The sequence below is a fragment of the Theropithecus gelada genome, chromosome 5 (genome assembly GCF_003255815.1).
Source record: "Theropithecus gelada isolate Dixy chromosome 5, Tgel_1.0, whole genome shotgun sequence".
NCBI classification, from domain to species: Eukaryota; Metazoa; Chordata; class Mammalia; order Primates; family Cercopithecidae; genus Theropithecus; species Theropithecus gelada.
Window position 1 is genome coordinate 94,717,548 of NC_037672.1, and position 6,397 is coordinate 94,723,944.

The 6,397-nt window shown below is 29.0% G+C and overlaps 1 non-coding gene across 1 annotated transcript; it reads right to left on the reverse strand.

The window, feature by feature from the left end:
- Positions 1–4,857: 4,857 nt before the first annotated feature.
- LOC112625531 lies at positions 4,858–4,964 on the reverse strand. Its single transcript, XR_003119625.1, has one exon. It is a non-coding gene; the product is annotated as a U6 spliceosomal RNA (small nuclear RNA).
- Positions 4,965–6,397: the final 1,433 nt, after the last annotated feature.

Below are 6,397 nucleotides of genomic sequence, written 5' to 3' on the forward strand. Positions count from 1 at the left end.
TTTGCAGTTTCGCAGTCATACTGAGAGGTGCCAAGGGGCTAAAATTAGATGCAACAGAGTCATTATAATACTATAAGATGAACAGAAAGAGGTGTGATGAGTTGAGGGAGTAGCATGGGTAGTAAAGGTGTAGACTCAGTAGACTGTTGATGTAATATAAAAGAAATAGTGAACTATAAAATCAAGAAGTCCTGATAGAGAATGGGAGGACCCAGTTAGAATACTTATTTCAATTAATTAAAGAGTATGAGTTTTGTTCTCAAATAAAACTTGGCAACTTACTAAAAATCAATTCTCTCATATGTAAACCAGAGAAAATAAATTTATCTGTAAGACTTATTAGGAGAAATACTTGAGATAATCCAGGTAACATGCTTAGGCCTGTGTCTATATATGGTAATTATTGTGCAAGTGTTGCTAATATTATTGGCACTATATGATGACTACACTGCTATTGATCAGGATGTAAAACAACATTGATCTCCATTTTAATAATGATATCTTAGATTCATAGGCTGAATTATAATCCACACCTTAAGGGTAAAAACTGTTAATTTTAAATATTTCTTGTATTTTATTTTTCATATTTTCATGGACATAGAATACTAATAATAAAAAATTTCAAAGAATTGTGTAGAAATAGATGATATTACAAATAAAACCATCATTGAACTATTATGACAGGTTAGTTTTATTGCATTCAAAAGAAAAAATTCTATAAACAATTGCTAAGTATTAATTAAATATATATTCCATATTTAATACTGGGCTAGATACAATTTTAAAAAAATAAAATATATATACTTTAATATCTTAAAAAGTTTATGACATACTTGGGGAGAAATATATCCACACATGAGTGAAATGAAAATAAAATCAATCATACATACTTAAATAAATTATGTGGGAAGTATTTTAAATCCACTGTTTCTTCTCCTTAGCTTTTTCTGGTGAAAATATTAATCATTTTTAATGCTCCTGTTTTATCCCTTCGGAAATGACAGTTTAACTTGAACAAATTCCAGGTACTGTTAATTTTCAAATAGGAAAATAACAGAAATTTACTTTCAATCATATTAAGCAAACCTACTTTTTTTCTGGAGAAAACGTATTTGTGGTTGTAAAAGTCAAAACAATGCTAGAGAATATCCTTTAAAATATTTATCAGATTTCCCAAAGGCAAAAATTGCAGCTATACTGTTTTTGGCTGATCCTAGAATGCCCTGCCCACTACTCAATATTGATTGTTAAAATATAATTAATCTAGCAATATTTCCAAACCTTTTCAATATGTGAGGCAATTCATTCTCAAGAAAGCATTTTAAGTTATAAAAATGGAGAAGATAGAGATTAATTGAAGTATTTATTTTATAGCATTTGTGATGACTAGATGACTATAGAAAAACACTAATGTTTCACATCACATTTTTTGGCAATATTATGAGGTTTTTGCAATCTTTTTTATGAAAGCTAGTGAGTCATCATCTACACATTTTTCTCTGCAATTTAATAAATGTTTAGAACTCTAGCCATCTCTTGTGCAACTTATTTTGCCAAAGAAGTACAAGAAATTAGCTGATTAAGCTCCAAAAAGTTTCTGAAGTTTATGTTTAAGACCCAAATTTTATAAGCATTAATTTATATAGGTTATCAATGAGAGTAGGTATTTAAAAATCTGATTTATTTTTTACTAGAATGTAAACTAAAATATTGTATGGTGAATTTATTAGTTTAGTGGTACAGATAACAGATAACAAATATTCTGTATTTTTTTTTTTAGTTGGAGAGTTTGGGTCATGACCCCTAGCCTATTAAATTCTCACAAGAAAAATCCTAGGCAGATTAAAATATAGATATTTAGTCAATTTTCTGAGGGAAATATAAGACATTTAGTATGGCTTGTAAGTAAAAATTTTGAGAAGGACTTGAGATCAAACAATTTTATTTATTAAAACTCAATTCCACTTTCTACCCGTTTCCTCTTTACAGCCTAGCACAGTGCCTACCCCATTTTTGTCCGTGAGTACTTGCTCTGTATCTCAACAAAGATAGTTAGTGGAGGCAAATGCCTGCAAAGTATCTCAACTAATTGTAAACATTCCTACAATTTTGGCATAAAACATTGATATATACATTTTGCTAGAGGCTGGAAAGTTTTCAGAGAAAAAGAAAGATTGAATTCTTGAGATTGGAATGATTGAGATAAACTTTATTTCTCCTTCATATCCAGCATAGGCTCCAATGGTGATGGTGGATTTGCAACACAGCAGAACATTAGCCCAACTACATTAGCCACATTATTTCAGCCAGCATTCTCAAGTGCTCATACCTACCTACACATTTCCGTTCTTAGTGTATTTCTGTTCAGATGAATTTAACTCACTCAGATATTTGCTTTAAAATTACAATACTTAATCTTATAAAGCCAGGATTTTTTTTTCTTTTCTTTTCTTTTTTTTTTTTTGAGTAAGCAAATCAAAACTATAGAGACAGGGAACTGTCACTGGTTGCCAGGGGTTTCAGTCTGTGGGGAAGGGACAATTAGGTGTATAGCAGAGGAGATTTTTACAAAGTGGAGCCATTTTTATGATACTACAGTGGTGGATACATAATATTATTCACATGTTTATCAAAACCCATAAACTATAGAACACACAGAGGTAACTCTAATGTAAACTATGGGCTTGTTAGCAATAAATTATAAATAATGTGTCATCAATTGTAACAGATGTACTGCAGCAAGGCGTAAAGTTAATAACAGGAGAAATTGTGATTGGGGGAAAGGTGAAGAGGGGATATTTTGGAATTGTCTGCAAATTTTGCTTAATAATTTTATAACCCTAAAACTGTTCTATAAATAAACCCTACTTAAAAAAAAAAAGAAGACACTGACTTGGTACTTACATAATCTCATTATTTTACATTTGTAGAAATTTCATCTTAAGTGGCTTCAAGAAGCATACAGTATCACTAAATTATATGAAGAATCAGAAAACAGAATCATACAGTGATACCGTATTTACAGAATTAATTGAAAGAATAAGCAGTAAATAATAATATTTATAGCTACTATAATAAGATAAATTAAATTCTACAATATTTAATGTAGTAGATTATATAGAATAAATAGCATATAATAAGTGGTAAATACGATAAACAAGATAATAAAACAGTTTAACAATTTCAAAAATGCAAGGATGAATTAATGTTTTAAAAAACCTTAATATAAGTCAATATTTTTATAGATTAATATACAATAAGCCATAGGGTGATCTGAATAAAAATATAAAATCTTTTAAAAACTTAAAAAAAGAGAATATCTCAATATAATTAAAATAATTAAAAACATATATCTTTATGTAAAACCTAATATTTTGCCTAATAGTGATATAATCAAACGTCCCCATTAAAGTAAGGAATACGATCATGAGTCCATCAAACCTATTAGCTACGTTAATATGGCAGTATACACTAACACAGTAATATAAAATACTATAGTAAAGAAATTATAAAAATTATTGTTATGTATGGTTGATATCATTGTATGCTCACGAACTATAAGAAAATAGAGCAATAGCTGTATGAGGAATAAGTCAAGGGACCAGTTAGAAATTATTATAAGAAAATAAAGAGAAATATTTTGATGTAAATTTACCTTATATGAGGAAAGTTTTAAATCTTTACTAATTCACATGAGAGCCTATGTTAATTAATTGCAAATCATATTTTATTCCTAGCCAAGACACATACACTTTCTAAATATATTGTCTACAAATTTGTAAACACATCCACTGTAATTAAAGTTCCTAATACAAATTGTAAAATATTTTTGCGACCTTAAACAAATACTCTAACCTCTTGCTTAAAAAATACTCATGTGAGGGTGATACAAAAAAAGGTAAAAAGTAACATATTTGTGGAAAACTTTTTGTATCTGATATTGAACCTTAGTGAGGTCTTAACAATGAAAACAGTGTGATGCCAGCATACGAACAAAGGAATGTTATCAGCTTGGCAGAAGATAATAAAATATCTGAGGGACCACAGTTTAAGAGATAATGTTCTCTATTATTTACTTAAACTGTCTGGAATTGGGTAGTTTTGCATTGTATTTTTTTTTTCCAGTAGCTCTGGATCTGTGTCTCCTCATTACAAGACGCCTTCCAGGGTAACAGACAAGTCCTAAACAACAGCAATCTATGAGGAAAGGAATCGGTGAGTGGAAAGAAAATATTCTTCCTGCAGTCATCTCTAATATGGAGAAAGGCAATATTCTTTCAATATGTCATTTACCAGAAGTGGGTTTACATGCTTACCCCTTGTCTTAACACTAGCAAAATGGTGGGATTATAGTGACTGATATAGGCCTATTAAGTTTCATCCCCTGATCCTTCCTCACATATCTGTTCAGTAGACGTAGCTGGGATAATGTTAACAATATCAAGAGCCAGTGATGGATATCAAATAGGCCAGTCACACTCTGTGCCTACATTTCAATCAATGGATCAGAATTGAGAGTATGGAGACATTTACTGTAATATTTGATTAAAATAGATTTTTTAATCAATGGAGTAAGGAATGAATTATTCAATAACTGGTATTGGGGTAATTGTCCATATCATTTGGAACAACAGTTTAAAAAAATTATATTATTCATTATAATTTGTAATAAAAGAAATGTCAAATCAAATACTAATTCCAAAGTAGACTTTAGAACAATAAAATGAGTAAAACAAGATAGTAAAAAAATGTTTTAAAGCTTTAACTGGAGAGGGTTATTATGAAAGGACCACAAAATCTTGTTTTTATTTAATTAATTGGTTTATTCATTTATTTATTATATTTATTTTTGAATAAATTTTAATGGAACACCTCATGAATTTGTATGTCATCCTTGTGCAAGGGCCATGCTAATCTTCTGTGTATCATTCCAATTTTAATATATGTGCCACCCAAGTGAGTACTAACCATAAAATCTTAGTAAAAAATAACAATTCCTGTGAATATTTGAAAATTTAAAATTATTTTAAAGCAAAGGAAAAAGTCATCAAAATAAAGACTAGATTTATTAAATGCTACATCTGTGTAAGAAAATGAATGTATATTAGCTCATGCAATCAACACTGACAATCTAATCAGATACTTCTACTGCAGTAGTTTTCTCTATGTACATAGAAAAACAGATACACAGAGGGTTAAGAAATAGCATAAGGATATGGAGTAAGTGGAAGAGTTAATATGAGTTCATATAAAAATTGCATACTCTTTTCCATTAGAAATTACTTTCACTAGGAATTATACTAAAAACAAAATCAGACTGCAAAAATATGGGTGCACAAGAGTATTTACTCATAATACATTTTAGAATAACACTATTTAGAAACTGCATAAATGTACATCATAAGGATTGGATAAGTTAATGTGATATATCTACAGCAGGAAAATGGGGAGAATAGAAGACAACTAAAATAGTTGAGTGCTGGGGATGAGAACATGGAAACTGGGAAGAAATGAAGCAAGAGATTCATTTCATTTCATTTTTTATTCTTACGTTTGCCCTAAGCTATGGATTGCCATTTAAGTTTAAAGATTACATATTTTGCTTTATAACAAATTTAATTATTTTGCTTAAAGTCACTGCATTGCATGAATCGTAGCCCATTTATGTAAATTGTTACGTGTGTATAAAAAGATGTCTACAAGAAAAATTGTAGAAATGCTAGCAGTGATTTATTTATGGATGAGATTTCAGGTGGTATGTATTTATGTTTTCCATATTATTGGAATTGCTTCATGTTGATACATATAAATATTTATAAATATGTATGTATTTAAATATAAAACATAAAACATGACTTATTGTTTCAAACATGAAAGAAGGGCATGCAATATCACATACATTAGATTCAATAGGAAAATGAATTAAGTTGACATGTAAATAAGTTTATCACAACTTAAGGTTGTGTTACAAATTGAGGTATGTAATTTTTTTTTTTTTTTTTTTATTGTTCGAGGTGCATTGTAAGAAAATATACAGGGGATTAATTTTTTAAAAAAACTAAATCTAATAAGAACTGAGCTGTTCTACTAAAGGAAAATAATTGCACATTTAGTGAATGTCACATTTAAATTTAAATCAGTCAAAATGTTAATCTGCCATAACTTATCCTGCATCTGATATAGTCTTGAGTGTTATAACTTAAACATAAAATGCTGGCATATAAATTTTGATTTTTAGCTATATTTACTATAAAATACAATAATAAAAAAAGAAGTCTATCTTGAATTCACTGAGGTATTAATTAATTAGAATATATACTGAATTCATACTATATGTCAGGCATGGTATTAAATGTGAAATTTTAGGATGAGCACAGTGGCTTACCTCTGTAATCCT